The sequence below is a fragment of the Ascaphus truei genome, chromosome 8 (assembly GCF_040206685.1).
Source record: "Ascaphus truei isolate aAscTru1 chromosome 8, aAscTru1.hap1, whole genome shotgun sequence".
NCBI classification, from domain to species: Eukaryota; Metazoa; Chordata; class Amphibia; order Anura; family Ascaphidae; genus Ascaphus; species Ascaphus truei.
This window is the reverse complement of record NC_134490.1, coordinates 71,517,465-71,533,879: the sequence shown is the minus strand read 5'-3', so window position 1 is coordinate 71,533,879 and position 16,415 is coordinate 71,517,465.

The following is a 16,415-nucleotide window of genomic DNA, read 5'->3' as shown; positions in this document are numbered from 1 at the left end:
GTCAGTGTGTGTGTGTGTGTGTGTGTGTGTGTCAGTCAGTCAGTGTGTGTGTGTGTGTGGGTCAGTCAGTGTGTGTGTGTGTGTGTGTGTGGGTCAGTCAGTGTGTGTGTGTGTGTGTGTGGGTCAGTCAGTGTGTGTGTGTGTGTGTGTGTGTGTGTGTGTGTGTGTGTGGGTCAGTGTGTGTGGGTGTGTGTGTGTGTGTGTGTGTGTGTGTGTGTGTGTGTGGGTCAGTCAGTGTGTGTGTGTGTGTGTGTGTGTGTGTGGGTCAGTCAGTGTGTGTGTGTGTGTGTGTGTGGGTCAGTCAGTGTGTGTGTGTGTGTGTGTGTGTGTGTGTGTGGGTCAGTCAGTGTGTGTGTGTGTGTGTGTGTGTGTGTGTCAGTGTGTGTGTGTGTGTGTGTGTGTGTGTGTGTGTGTGTGTGTGTGTGTGTGTGTGTGTGTGTGTCAGTCAGTGTGTGTGTGTGTGTGTGTGTGTGTGTGTGTGTGTGTGTGGGTCAGTCAGTGTGTGTGTGTGTGTGTGTGTGTGTGTGGGTCAGTCAGTGTGTGTGTGTCCTGCTGCAGCCAGGGGCGGGGTGTAAAATTGCGCAGCACTTCTCTCCCCCATTCCCCCCTCCTGCAAATTCTGCGCACCCCTCTCCCCCCGCGGGGTACATGCGCCAGGCACGGGCATGAGTGACCGGCCGCGGGCGAGATTACACGTCCACTGCCCAGCCCGCCCTGCGCCGCTTGCGCCGTGTGCCACAGCTTCCTGCAGGCGCAGGGGGCCCGCAAACGCCCACGTCAGTTAGGAGCGTGTGGGGGGAACGACGCCGCTGCCAGCCGCTTCTGAGCATGTGTGGCGTCCGTCAGCGGCGCCATCACAACTGCACATGCGCGGCATGGCAGCGGGCGGCAGAACAGCGGTCCTTAGGAGCGGCAGCTATTGCCGCCGCATGTCAGCAAAGAGGTGTGAGGAGGGGTGTGGGGGGTGCGCGGCGAATAGGAGCGGCGCCGGCGGGTATCGCCGCCGCCACATGTGACAGGGGACGTGTGAGCGGAGCGGCGCCCATTACGTGACGTCACTTCCGTTTCATATTTCGCCCACATCTACCCAGAGGTGCCACTAAAAAAGTTGCCAGAATGTCACATGTCGATAGTGAGTAGAATTGTAGTAACAGTTAGATCCCAGAGGTTGTACAAGAGATCACAACAACGTATTAGGCAATATTGTTCTAATAAAAAAAGATAATAGTATACTAATGACATTGTACCATTGTCCAATTTTTTCAAGTCTGCTATTATATATTTCTATTCAGAGCTGCAAATAGAGGATCACTAAATTAGTATTTTAATCCTCAAGACAGCTCTGACCGTATCCAGTTCTATAAAGCCTCTGATTGTTTGCTGCAATGGTTATGGATATGTTACTGGTGCAACCTAATGCATACAGCTATGCTTAGCTGGTTCACTCCACATGCTATTATGCATGTGTCTATTAAGATCAGGGCCGCCAACAGAAATCTTACGGACGGGACAACCATTTGAAGCAGGGTCCCCCCCGCCCCCCCCCCCATGTCGGCGGTATTGTCCTCAAGCACCCACCCATTTTACCTCACGAGTCCCCTCTCTTCCCCCTCCTAATCATGTATTTATAAACCTCCACCCACCCACACATAAAACCCACCCAGTCAGACCACCCTTAGCATATCCCCTCCACTGTCCAGCAAGGTTAGAATAGGGGAGGGAGGGGTAAAGGAATAATGCTGGAGAGTGGAATATGACAAGCTGATGGAGGAAGAAACACATCCCACACCAATACATGCACACACATCCACACTAATAAAATACAGGGGGAGCGGAGCAACAGGTAGGAGCAGAGAAAGACAGGGAAAGCAGGAAAATTAAATCACGGGCAACGTGAGATAGAGACAGAAATGTAGACATATAAACGAAAAATCTACTCGCCACCTTTACCCGACCTAAAAAAAAAGTAAACATACAACAAATTTAATACATTCATAGTAAGAACATTCATTTAAAAAAAAAATATATTGTATTACATTATACAACAAGTAGTCCTTGTTACATGTGTGTCTGGATGCTCCCACTTCCCAATGTCTAAAGCAGTAATCACCATTGGTATCTTACCTGATCCACAGTACCTCAAAGTCCAAGTACCCTCAGTCACGCAATGTTATACATTGGAGGGGAGGCGTTACTTACCTGTGTTCTGGGTTAGGGGGGGGTTCCAATGTGTCCCGTCTGAAGATTGAGTCAGATCTGGAATAAAGCAGTATAGGTTATTTATTTCGGTGTAGGTATAGGGAAGATATATAGATTATATATATATTTAAAACCGTTGTATGTCCGTCTCTAGGGGCAATATGATTGGTCTGTCGCTCAGGCTCTGGCCAATCAGACTGCTCCGTGGTCTGCCATCCTCTCATTGACTTGCTTCTGTGACCTTGACCGGCCCTCCTACACACACCGCCGCCCAGCCACTCTTCTCCCTCCTGTTCTCTGTCTCCCGCTGAGTCCCACTGCCCCCGGGTATCACCCCCACCGGGTATTGTCCCCCCCTGCCCCAGGTGTAATTCCCCCCCCCACTCACCCGGGTGTCACTCCCCCCCCACTGGCCCCTGTGTCGGTCCCCCCTCCCTTTCCCTGATGCCCCTGCGTGTTGCACGTGTGCTCAGAGCCGCCCAGCGGCCTGGCCGTGCACGCACACGCGCGGCTGCTCCCGCTCATCGGGCGCCTCACTGTCCTCCCGATGCCGGCTCGCACATGCTCCTGGGTGCCATGCGCCCGGCGGACTGCGCTGCATGCTCTGCCCCCCACGCCAGTGACCGACCAGGCTGAGTGCCCGGATTGGAGAGAAGCGCCTTCCGGACCAGCGTTATCTCAGTGTGTGTGTGCGCGTCTCACAGTGTACGCGCACGTGTCTCACTGGGTGTGTGCGTGTCTCGCTGTGCGACTGTCTCACTGTGTGCTGTGCAGGGGGTGGGGGGGGGGGGGGCGGTCAGGGAAACTGGAGCATGGAGAGGAGGTTTAGGTCCCGGCCAGCGCCGGGTCTCTCAGCTAGTATATGTATATAAAAATAAATATATATATATATATATCTACTATATATTTCTGAAAGCACTGTATGTCTGCGTCCCTAGCGGCAATCTCATTGGTCCCTTGGCCCGCCCGCCCCCGCACACCTCTCATTGGCCTGAGGCGGAGTGACGGGCCAAAGGACACACAGAGACACACACACACACACCTCTCTCTCTGTCCTCTCCCCCCCCATCACACTCACTCCTCCCTGGCGCGGGGACAGGCATTGGCCAGGGCAGCCTACCGCTGCCACGCGGCACCTAAGATGGCGGCGGACGGAAAGACCCATTCCTCCTCGCGGACTAACTAAGGCGGCGGCCAGAAGGAGAGGTGAGTGTGTGTGTGTCACAGCGTGACAGTGTGTGTGTGTCTGTGTTACACTGTTTCTCAGACACTGTAGAGTGGGGACCGGAGCTACACATGGGGGGGGGGTCAAGAGCGGAGAAAGATACAGGGGGAGTGGAGATGAGGGACCCGTCAATTTAATGAAAACCAACCCCCCTCCTGTCCACTGCCCCCCCCTCCTGTCCACTGCTCCCCCCCCCCGCTCCCCTTTCTCCCCTCCCTCCTCCCTTCTCCCCCCCCCGCTCCTCCCTTCTCCCCCTCCCCGCTCCTCCCCTCCCCTTTCCCTCCTCCCCTCCCACCCCCTTCCCCTCTCCCACACCTCCCCCCCTCCCACACCCTACCCCCTTCCCCCCCTCCCACACCCTTCCCCCCCTTCCCACCAATCTTCGCCTTCCTACCCGCCTTCCTGCCTCTGCTTTCGCCCACCGCCTCACAGCCGCTGCATGCACTCAACAGACTCCCACCACACTCGACACATACCTGCCGCCACACACCCCTACGCACCGACATCACTGACCCACCGCCTCACACCCTAGCAGGACCCCACTCACAGACAGCACTTACAACCCATGTGCCACCCGCCGCCTCACACCCTAGCAGGACCCCCACTCAGACAGCACTCACAACCCACGCGCCACCTGCCGCCTCACACCCTAGCAGGACACACGCCTCACATTTTTACATCTGTAATGTCACCAAAATATACATTGTGGTGTGTTTACAATAAACCATTTTTAAACAACATCGTATTACATTTTATTCCATCTTTCTTTTCAACATTATTATCCAACCTTTACAACAAATACTCACCTATTGTTCCACGATTTATAAATAACTAGCTGAGAGACCCGGCGTTGCCCGGGATGTAAATGCGTAATAGGTAGTATTATTTATAAATCGTGGAACAATAGGTGACTATGTGTTGGAAAGGTTGGATAATAATGTTGAAAAGAAAGATGGAAGAAAATTTAATACGATGTTGTATAAAAATGGTTTATTGTAAACACACCACAGTACAATGTATATTTTGGTGACATAAGTGATGTGAAAATGTGAGGCGTGTGTCCTGCTAGGGTGTGAGCGTGTGTGAGGCGGCAGGTGGGTGTTCAGTACGGGTGGCGCATGGATAGTGAGTGCTGGCTGTTGGTCGGGGTCCTGCTAGGGTGTGAGGCGGCGGGTGTGTGGCGAGTGTGGGTGACAGCTGGTCAGTGATTTTGTTGCGTAGGGGCAGGATGCGGCAGGTGAGTGTCGAGTGTGTGGGGTGGGTGAGAGGCGGCGGGTGTGTGTCGAGTGGCGGGTGTCTGTTGAGTGCGTGCGGCGGCTGTGTGGCGCAGGGGTGTGAGCGGTGGGCGGGTGAAAGGCAGAAGTGCGGGTGGGCAAAAGGCAGGAGGGCGGACGAAAGGCATTGAAGGAGGGGAGGTGAGGTCGGAGGGGTGGTGAAGGGGGGCGGAGGGGAGGTTGGTTGGTGAGAGGAGGTGAAAGGGGGGCGGAGGGGAGGGTGGAGAGGTTAAGGGGGGGGTGGAGGGGAGGTGAAGTGGAGGGAGGGGAAGTGGAGTGAGGGGAGGTGAAGGCCGCTCCCTCACCCGTCCGGCAGCTCCCACGTGGAGGGGGGGAGGGGTGAAAGCGCGGGAAACAGGCGGAGCCTCCGGGACCGGTGGGGAAGAGAGCGGGAGATGTGCTGCTAACACTGTGAGCCCCGCTAATGTATGTAACACCGTGTGTGTGGGGGGGGGGTTGTGTGTGTATAGTGATGTGTGTGTGTGTGTGTATAGTGATGTGTGTGTGTGTGTGTGTGTATAGTGATGTGTGTGTGTGTGTATAGTGATGTGTGTGTGTGTGTATAGTGATGTGTGTGTGTGTGTGTGTGTGTGTATAGTGATGTGTGTGTGTGTGTATAGTGATGTGTGTGTGTGTGTGTATAGTGATGTGTGTGTGTGTGTGCCCTTCACTCTGCCTCAGGCCAATGAGAGGTGTGCGGGGGCGGGCGGCCCAAGGGAGCAATCTCATTGGCCTGGCCCAAGGTCCAATGAGATTGCCGCTAGGGACACGGGGAGGGACACAGGGAGACACATACAGACCCGGACACATAGAACACTTTCAGAAATATATAGTAGATGCTACCTATTACGCATTTACATCCCGGGCAACGCCGGGTCTCTGATTGATATATATATATATCAATCAAACAGAAGGGAAAAAAGCTGCGCCTCTAAGGAACATATACACTATGTATGTCTACGTAGGAATTATCTAGTGTAAAACCTAAATTGTCTAAGCAATAATGTAAAGGTTATACGGACCTATAAACATAAGATAGGCCCATAACTAACATACAGCAACAACACATGAAAAAAGCAAATGAAAGGATAAACCAGTCCTCAAATAGTTCCGATGATTAATATGGATGCTGGTGTGCAGGGTCTCCGGCAGCTCTCAGTGTGGACCACCACGTCCACAAGATATCTAAAAAGGAAAAAAGAGGAGAGAGCGCACGCCCATAGCGTAAAGGAGTAAATTTAATGATGGGAAGGGGGGGTAAAAAACACACTTACAAGAAGTACAATAAAATCAAGCATATGTGATAATAATCACCACCATCCGGTCTAACTGCAAGCTCTTGGGGCAGTCCCAGGCTCCGTTGGTGAAGGAGCAGCGTCTCAGCAGGTTTCCAGGACTGATGTAAATCATCCGGTCAAAGTGCAGACTTTTGGGGCATTCCCAGGCTCCGTTGGCAAAAGAGCAGCGTACCAGCAGTTTCCCAGGGCTGGTGTGCTGTAGATAGTCCAAGACAAAAGTTCCGTATTGGTAGCGTCTGACGTCATGACGCAAAAGTTAGCCGAGACTGACGAAACGCGTCAGGGAGCGTCATGACGTCAGACGCACCGACATTGAAGTCTACACCCAGCGCTGGAGTGGACTGATCCAAGCGCTAGTGCTACAGGCACTACCAATACGGAACTTTTGTCTTGGACTATCTACAGCACACCAGCCCTGGGAAACTGCTGGTACGCTGCTCTTTTGCCAACGGAGCCTGGGAATGCCCCAAAAGTCTGCACTTTGACCGGATGATTTACATCAGTCCTGGAAACCTGCTGAGACGCTGCTCCTTCACCAACGGAGCCTGGGACTGCCCCAAGAGCTTGCAGTTAGACCGGATGGTGGTGATTATTATCACATATGCTTGATTTTATTGTACTTCTTGTAAGTGCGTTTTTTACCCCCCCTCCCCCTTCATTAAATTTACTCCTTTACGCTATGGGCGTGCGCTCTCTCCTCTTTTTTCCTCTCTCTCTCTATATCTATATCTATATATCTATATACATACATATATACACACACACACATATACATAGAGAAATAGATAGATGTATCTGTAGGCATACCCCGCTTTAAGTACACTCACTTTAAGTACACTCACGAGTAAGGACATAGCGAACAATAGGCAAACGGCAGCTCAGTCATGCAACCGTCATGAACAGCAATACCAGCTCCCTACCTGTACTGAAGCTGTGCGCAAGCGGGGAGACTATAGAGCCTGTTACACATGCGTTATTTACATCAGTTATGTACGTATATGACGATTGCAGTACAGTACATGCATCGATAAGTGGGAAAAAGGTAGTGCTTATCTTTAAGTACAGTTTCGCTTTACATACATGCTCCGGTCCCATTGTATACATTAATGCGAGAGAGAGGGTTAGGGAGAGAGAGAGTGCGAGAGGGGAGTTAGAGGGGCATGTGGGGGGGGGGGGGGGCTGACCGACCGGGGCGTGGCTGGCCGAGCAACCGGGGCGTGGATGGCCGACCGACGTGTGGCTGACCGATGCTGACAGTACTGTATGTGTTGGCTGACTGGCACTGAGTAATACTGCAACATATACAGTACTGTATACACACACTCCCATATAAATATACACACACCTATATATATAGATATAGGTATATAGATATAGGTATATATACCACACACACAGACACACACGGAAAGGGGGGGGGGGGGGTTAAGGCCGCGACCAGCACCACCAGGCGCCCCCCCTACCCGCTTGAGGGGCATCCCCGCTCTCATCTTCCGCCCCGGGGGGGGGGGGGTGGGAGGGGGGGAAGAGCGGGGGACAGGAGAACGCCCCGCGGCCTTACACAGGGGCAAGCGGGACATGGGAGGCATCCCCGCTCTCATCTTCCGCCGGGGGGAAGAGCGGGGGACAGGAGAACGCCCCGCGGCCTTACACAGGGGCAAGCGGGACATGGGAGGCATCCCTGCTCTCATCTTCCGCCGGGGGGGGGGGGGGGGGAAGAGCGGGGGACAGGAGAACGCCCCGCGGCCTTACACAGGGGCAAGCGGGACATGGGAGGCATCCCCGCTCTCATCTTCCGCCGGGGGGGGGGGGGAAGAGCGGGGGACAGGAGAACGCCCCGCGGCCTTACACAGGGGCAAGCGGGACATGGGAGGCATCCCTGCTCTCATCTTCCGCCGGGGGGGGGGGGGGGGAGAAGAGCGGGGGACAGGAGAACGCCCCGCGGCCTTACACAGGGGCAAGCGGGACATGGGAGGCATCCCCGCTCTCATCTTCCGCCGGGGGGGGGGGGGGAAGAGCGGGGGACAGGAGAACGCCCCGCGGCCTTACACAGGGGCAAGCGGGACATGGGAGGCATCCCCGCTCTCATCTTCCGCCGGGGGGAAGAGCGGGGGACAGGAGAACGCCCCGCGGCCTTACACAGGGGCAAGCGGGACATGGGAGGCATCCCTGCTCTCATCTTCCGCCGGGGGGGGGGGGGGGAGAAGAGCGGGGGACAGGAGAACGCCCCGCGGCCTTACACAGGGGCAAGCGGGACATGGGAGGCATCCCCGCTCTCATCTTCCGCCGGGGGGGGGGGGGGGGGGGGGGGGGGGGGGGGGGGGGGAGAGCGGGGGACAGGAGAACGCCCCGCGGCCTTACACAGGGGCAAGCGGGACATGGGAGGCATCCCCGCTCTCATCTTCCGCCGGGGGGGGGGGGGGAGGGAAGAGCGGGGGACAGGAGAACGCCCCGCGGCCTTACACAGGGGCAAGCGGGACATGGGAGGCATCCCCGCTCTCATCTTCCGCCGGGGGGAAGAGCGGGGGACAGGAGAACGCCCCGCGGCCTTACACAGGGGCAAGCGGGACATGGGAGGCATCCCTGCTCTCATCTTCCGCCGGGGGGGGGGGGGGGAAGAGCGGGGGGACAGGAGAACGCCCCGCGGCCTTACACAGGGGCAAGCGGGACATGGGAGGCATCCCCGCTCTCATCTTCCGCCGGGGGGGGGGGGGGAAGAGCGGGGGACAGGAGAACGCCCCGCGGCCTTACACAGGGGCAAGCGGGACATGGGAGGCATCCCCGCTCTCATCTTCCGCCGGGGGGAAGAGCGGGGGACAGGAGAACGCCCCGCGGCCTTACACAGGGGCAAGCGGGACATGGGAGGCATCCCCGCTCTCATCTTCCGCCGGGGGGGGGGGGGGAAGAGCGGGGGACAGGAGAACGCCCCGCGGCCTTACACAGGGGCAAGCGGGACATGGGAGGCATCCCCGCTCTCATCTTCCGCCGGGGGGGGGGGGGGAAGAGCGGGGGACAGGAGAACGCCCCGCGGCCTTACACAGGGGCAAGCGGGACATGGGAGGCATCCCCGCTCTCATCTTCCGCCGGGGGGGGGGGGGGGAAGAGCGGGGGACAGGAGAACGCCCCGCGGCCTTACACAGGGGCAAGCGGGACATGGGAGGCATCCCCGCTCTCATCTTCCGCCGGGGGGGGGGGGGGGGGAAGAGCGGGGGACAGGAGAACGCCCCGCGGCCTTACACAGGGGCAAGCGGGACATGGGAGGCATCCCCGCTCTCATCTTCCGCCGGGGGGGGGGGGGGGGGGGGAAGAGCGGGGGACAGGAGGGAAGGCACAAAGAATTAAAATAATACTTACTGTGTCCGTGTTCTCCGTGGAATGGCTGCTCGTTGGGGGCGGGCTAATATATAGAGTCTGGCCGCGCGCCCACAAAGCCTGGGAGCGCGCGCCAATCAGATGGTAGGGAGGGGGAGTATTTTTTTTGTTTCAGCAAGCGCGGGAAATTTAAAAAAAAACACATGTGCTGCTTGGGCCAATAGTTGCTCGGCCAGAGGGTAAATCCACTATCTGGCCATGTAAATGTATAAATTGTTAATACAAAAAGGTTGTATTAAGTGTGTTTATGTGACTTTTTGTGGTATATATATATTTATGTGTATATATATATATATGTGTGTATATATATATATATGTGTATATATATATATATATATGTGTATATATAGATATCTCTGTCTCTCTCACTAGGAATGTGTATTAATATAAAAAATAGCTGCAATAAAATAAATATTAAAAAAATTACCCAAACACACCCAAAAATCAGACTTACCAGCAGGGGGGGGGGGCGCGGCGCAAGGGTGCTTGCGGGTGGTTGTGGCGGTACTGCGGGTGAGAGAACAATGCTGCGGGGGGACGGCAGTACAGGGGTTTCCCGCGGCTGCGTGGGTTGTCTAGCGGCTGTGGTGTGTGGCGGGACAGCCCTGTCATGGGGGGGTAGGGAGGGGTGGCGGTGCAGAGGGTGGGGGTGGCGGTGCAGAGGGTGGGGGTGGCGGTGCAGAGGGTGGGGGTGGCGGTGCAGCGGGGAGCCCGGAGGCTGGTCACAGCAGTTGCCTCCAGCCCCGCTGCAGGCATCACGCCACTGCTCACGCGCGCACCAGTGTGCTGCGGTGGCGGGCCGATGCTGGGCCGATGGGGGGGTCACAGCAGTTGACATCAGCCATGAAGCACCTGTCTCGCCAGCTCCCACGTGAAACAGGGCTCCCTCTGACGCCGGCGTGCCGGAAACTTAACCATGACTACATCCGGCGCTACCACAGGGAGACACCACCATTTTTTTGCAGCAATTTCTTATTTTATTTTATTAACAGGCGCCCGGCCGCGCTGGGGCCCGGGTGGCCGGGTCAGGGACGCCAGAACCCTTTCTCCCCCGCTGTTGGCGGCCCTGATTAAGATGGCGCGCTGTCTAAGGCCAGGGAAAGCACCCGCTTTCCCTGAGCCTCAGCGCGCCTCCGCACGCCAGCAGGAACCCTGGCCAAGGCCTTATGTGTCTGGCCAGGGTGAGCATCGGGGCTTGAGACGCTTGCAGAGCAAGCTAAATTGAATTTGCCGCCTCCAAGAGGTTCACCTAATGAGGGCGAACCAGCTCAGTGCCGTTGTGGCCGCGCCCCCAGATGAGCGTGCACCTAGCCACAAATTGCACGGCCGAGCAAGGGCGCAGCTCTCGTGTGCCAGCACGCCACGCTCCCTCCCAGGCCGCAGCCTAAGGCTTAGTCCATAGAGACTGAAGCCGTGCGGAGGTGCGCTGAGGCTGAGGGAAAGCAGTGCTTTCCATGGCCTTACAGCGCGCGCCGTCCGTGGGCGTGTCTGGGGGCGGGCCAGTGACGTCACGGATCTGGTGCGCCCTCATTGGCCGAAACGTTCACGTGACCGGCCCTGCGCTCTGGCAAGCTAAGAAACTAAAGATTTATTAAGACACGCTTCCGCAGGCGTGCGCGAGCCCCTGCTAAAGCTGCTCTCATTGCGGCTGCAGAGGCTCAGTGCCAAGCAGCAGCGCGCCTAAGGACTCTGGCATGGTGCCTCGGGCCGCGCTCCTGCTCTGCCTCGCCTACAGAAGCTGGTGCTTTTTTGTGGCCTGCCAGGTGAGGCAGTGAGCGTGCTATGGCGGCGGGGCGAGGGTGTGGCGGAGGTGGGGCGGGAGACGAGTCTAGTCCCTCATCCCCATTGGATGTTTGGTGTCACGTGACCCCTCCTCCGCTCCCCTCAGCGCGTATATTTAAACTTGGCTGTCGCCGGCATTTACACACGCCTGCGCACGCACGCGTAAGCTGCTCCGAAGGCTGCGGTCCAAGTAAGTACTACAGCGCAGGCCTGTGCGATCAGCCCCGCCCACCCAGTTCCTTCCGTCCCAGTCCCTACCGTATCGCTCACCTTTCCCCAAGCTGGCAGGGGAGTTTGAGATTGGCATTTGCGATGGAGGCGTGGCCAGGCCGCGCCGGCGGTTCAGCCAATGAGGGCGTACCAGCCGCGGGACATCATGGCCACGCCCCCGCAAACCTACCGCCACGCCCCCTCCCATCGCAAACGTTCTCTCTCCCCTCAGAACGCAGATCGCGTTGTAGGCCTGTGCATGGGCCGCATGCATTTTTTTCCATTTTATTTCCTACTGAGTGCGAATAGCCGTGCGGCTATTTGCACTCAACTGAACTGAGTGCGAATAGCCGAGCTGTTAGGAACACTGTACTGTCAGTAGGTTTCTATGCCTCTGTGCCCTAGAAAAGCATTAGAAAGTCTTATAGCTCAGTGGTTATGCTCCAGGCCATTAGTACGGGAGACCTGGGTTCGATTCCTGGTTGGGATGTTCATTTTTTTCCATTTTATTTCCTACTGAGTGCGAATAGCCGTGCGGCTATTTGCACTCAACTAAACTGAGTGCGAATAGCCGAGCTGTTAGGAACACTGTACTGTCAGTAGGTTTCTATGCCTCTGTGCCCTAGAAAAGCATTAGAAAGTCTTATAGCTCAGTGGTTATGCTCCAGGCCATTAGTACGGGAGACCTGGGTTCGATTCCTGGCTGGGATGTTCATTTTTTTCCATTTTATTTCCTACTGAGTGCGAATAGCCGTGCGGCTATTTGCACTCAACTGAACTGAGTGCGAATAGCTGAGCTGTTAGGAACACTGTACTGTCAGTAGGTTTCTATGCCTCTGTGCCCTAGAAAAGCATTAGAAAGTCTTATAGCTCAGTGGTTATGCTCCAGGCCATTAGTACGGGATGGGATGTTCATTTTTTTCCATTTTATTTTCTTTTGAGTTCGGCTATTTGCACTCAGTAGAAAATAAAATGGAAAAAATAAACATCCCTGCCAGGAATCGAACCCTGGTCCCCTATGCTAATAGCCTGCTGCATAACTGCTGCATAACTACTGAGCTATAAGACTTCCTGATTTTTCCTGGTGATTAAAGGCATAGAAACCTGTATATAACAGCTCGGCTATTCGCACTCAGTTAAGTTCTACTAGCTCGGCTATTCGCACTCAGTAGCTCGGCTATTCGCACTCAGTTAAGTTCCATAGAAACGTGTTCATAACAGCTCGGCTATTCGCACTCAGTTAAGTTCTACTAGCTCGGCTAGTCACACTCAGTTAAGTTCTACTGAGTGCAAATAGCCGCACGGCTATTCGCACTCAGTAGAAAATAAAATGGAAAAAATAAACATCCCTGCCAGGAATGGAACCCTGGTCCACTATGCGAATGGCCTGCAGCCTAACCACTGAGCTATAAGACTTTCTGATTTTTCCTGGTGAATAAAGGCATAGAAACCTGTTCATAACAGCTCGGCTATTCGCACTCAGTTAAGTTCTACTGAGTGCGAATAGCCGTAAGGGGACAAGGGTTCGATTCCAGGCTGGGATGTTTACTGAGTGCGAATAGCCGTGCGGCTATTTGCACTCAACTGTGAATATCCACTGCCCGTGAATAGATCCGTAGAGTGAGTATATACACCTGACGGCTACCCGCAAAATCCCCCCAAGATGTTAACAGAAGGAATAGATGAATTATGCATAAATAGCACGCGGGAATCACCAGGTAAAGTGTTTCTCGGGCGCATCCAAAAACAGCAGGGTAAGTAACCATATTACATCAGCACTGATCATAATATATCAATGCTGATGTGCTCGAGGGCATGCCCAAATAAAGGCAGCAGGATAAAGTAAAGGTCCCCTATATAGAGAGATACTGCGAAGCTATATTGCTGCACACAGGGTCGTATTGTAATACTATAGACCGCAGGGACTCCGCAACGTGGATCAATCGACGATTCCAGGCGCCCTGAAGAAGCTTTCCTACAGTACGTGAAACGCGCGCGTTGGCCATACTCCCCCACACACGCGGGACGCCATCACTGTGACCGCAACATTCACCGATATTGATCCACGTTGCGGAGTCCCTGCGGTCTATAGTATTACAATACGACCCTGTGTGCAGCAATATAGCTTCGCAGTATCTCTCTATATAGGGGACCTTTACTTTATCCTGCTGCCTTTATTTGGGCATGCCCTCGAGCACATCAGCATTGATATATTATGATCAGTGCTGATGTAATATGGTTACTTACCCTGCTGTTTTTGGATGCGCCCGAGAAACACTTTACCTGGTGATTCCCGCGTGCTATTTATGCATAATTCATCTATTCCTTCTGTTAACATCTTGGGGGGATTTTGCGGGTAGCCGTCAGGTGTATATACTCACTCTACGGATCTATTCACGGGGCCATACATCTGCCGGGGGTCCGCTTCTATTACCAGCTGGGAATTGTCAGTGATTGGACGTAATCCATAGTTACTCCACGGCACAGCCGCTCACTCACACTGGGCTACGATGCTGCTGCTACATGCAGCAGGGATTTAACATATCAAATACACAAGGACAATATGCTCCTGTAGAAACACTGCCTCCTTGACTCTGACATATGATTTATACCCTCACATGTCATACCTTCCGCAGCAGTGATTATATCTCTATCCCTGCTGACGGTATAGGGCTGTGTGCTCCCACGGAGGGAGACATTCTCTGCTAGGCAGTACCCAATATTAATTGGACACTGCACACCTGCCGGTTTTGTATCTCCTTACACTCTGAGGTGTATCTGCATTTACCATTATTTGTAGCAGTTTCACCTTCTCATTGTAGCTCAGAGTTACTTAGCTACATTCATATTATATCATTGATACTACTGGCTTTTGATGCAGTTAACATACAGCAGTTTCAATTATTGGCCCCTAATACTCTATTTCATAACAGGCTGTTAATCTACAGTATGAGATTCTGATTACTTGTCATATTATCTCCCATATGTACAATCAACCGAGCTGGTACAGCAATGTTATTTTGATCACAGTCTATGCTGTACGATCTGATTTTAAACCCCTTTATTTTATATTCATTGATGACAATAAAGAATATTTTTAATATTATCACAACCCTTTTGCTGTGATTGAGTGCTCACATACTAGGCTTCTTTTTTCTCTCCTGTATGCAATTCTACCTTACCTAGTGAGCACCTCACTCTGCTACTTCTCAGCTGTGCGGGGGCTCCCCCTTCTATGTGTAGCTGATGTAATGGTAGCCATTTTTTTTTACCATCCTAAGGGACATATTCACTAAACTTCGATAAGTTCAGTGCATTGCCGAGCGGATTTCCATTTTCTTGCCGCACTATAAAAAATATGTGTCAAAACGGTATTCACTAAAAAAAATCACCACATTTGTCTAGTTCGGTAAAAAAAAAAATGCAGCGCTACTTTGTTTTTCAAGACTTATTGCACGATTTGTGTTGGCTTTTAAACTGCAGCCTGGAAGAGCTGCACAGAGAGAGCGGTATCTCCTGTGCCTTTAAATGTCCCGGTCACATGACGCGGGAGATTTAAACAATGCAGGGAGATACCGGGCCTGTAACTCAGGAAGCAGGGGTCCCCGGACCTGAAACTAATGCGGTTCAACTCAGGAGACCCCCTGCTGCAATACTATGTTATTAAAAGTAACATTAAAACAGCTTCATTACCTTAGTGGCTAGCTGCTAGCTACGGCAATGAAGGGGTTAAGCCAGCGTAGCTGGTTTAGAGGGGACGGGTGCTTAGGCCTAGGTTGCGGGAGGAGTTAACCCCTTCATTAGGAGGGTTAACCCCTCCTGCTACCCAACTGGTAGGCCTAACCACCCACCCTGGGCCAAGTACCCCCATTCACTTCAAGGGAAAAAAATGGAAGCCATCACATGGTATACCCAGCAATCTGATTGCTAGATATACCATGTGATGCCTTTCCTTTTTTGGAGTGATGTGACATCATCAAAAAGGGAGGGGGGCATGCTACCTGATTGGCTATCTTCCCTCCCTTTTTGATTTTGTCAAAAGGAAAGGCATTTTTGAAGTGCTATATAAAATGTATACCTTTTAACCATATTGATCTGCACTATGGATGCATTTCTTTTCTTTGCATCTCCACACTTCATCGGAATTTGATATGGAGGACATCCTCACCCGAGTCCAGAGGAACACACTGACCACAGTATACTGATGTTGCCCTAAAACCACTGACATTTTCTGAGTATGCTGCACAAGAGAGCCAAGATTGCACAGAATTTTATCCACACCATATTTTGGTCTGCACTTAGTCTGTTGTGTTTTGTTGTTTTTCTCCCTACATGCTCCCCCTGGATTTTGAGACGCTAATTCTACGTTTTGGGGACGAGTGAAGACAAAACCCACCAGTGGGTTTGAGCAGGGTGTCACAACGTTTATTTATTTACATCACTGTTTTTGCACATTGATTGTCACTATTCTTCAGGTGAGTATATAAATTATTGTTTAATGTTGATTGTCACTGTTTAGTTAGTGACCACTTTTAGTGTTTAGTGCCTTCTTTTACACTGTCACTTTGTCAAAAGGAAAGGCATGACATAGTATATCTAGCAATTCGATTACCATTTTGTTTTTTTGCTGAAGTGACATCATCTTAAAGTGAGGGAAGCATATACTATCTGATAATACTCTTTGTCAAAGGGCTTAGCCCGAAACGCGTCAGAGTGGGTGGTCGTCCCCGTTTTTGGTGTCTCCCCTTGTTTGACCAATAAACTAGATTTTTAACCTATGGTGTGCTGGTTCCTGTTGCTGGTCCCTATGCTGTGCTCCACTTTCCTCGTTTGAGGCTACCCTTCTACTATCCGATTAGCTGGCTTCCCTCTCTTTTTGATGATGTCACATCATTAGAAAAAAAAATGGAACCTGTCACATGGTACACCAACCAATCGGATTGCGGGTGTACCATTTGACACTGAAATGTGACATCACAGGCCTTATATAAGACCTGTCCCATCTCATTTGAGCCTAAGAAAACATTAGGGTAACATCTCCGCACCTTTTGGATT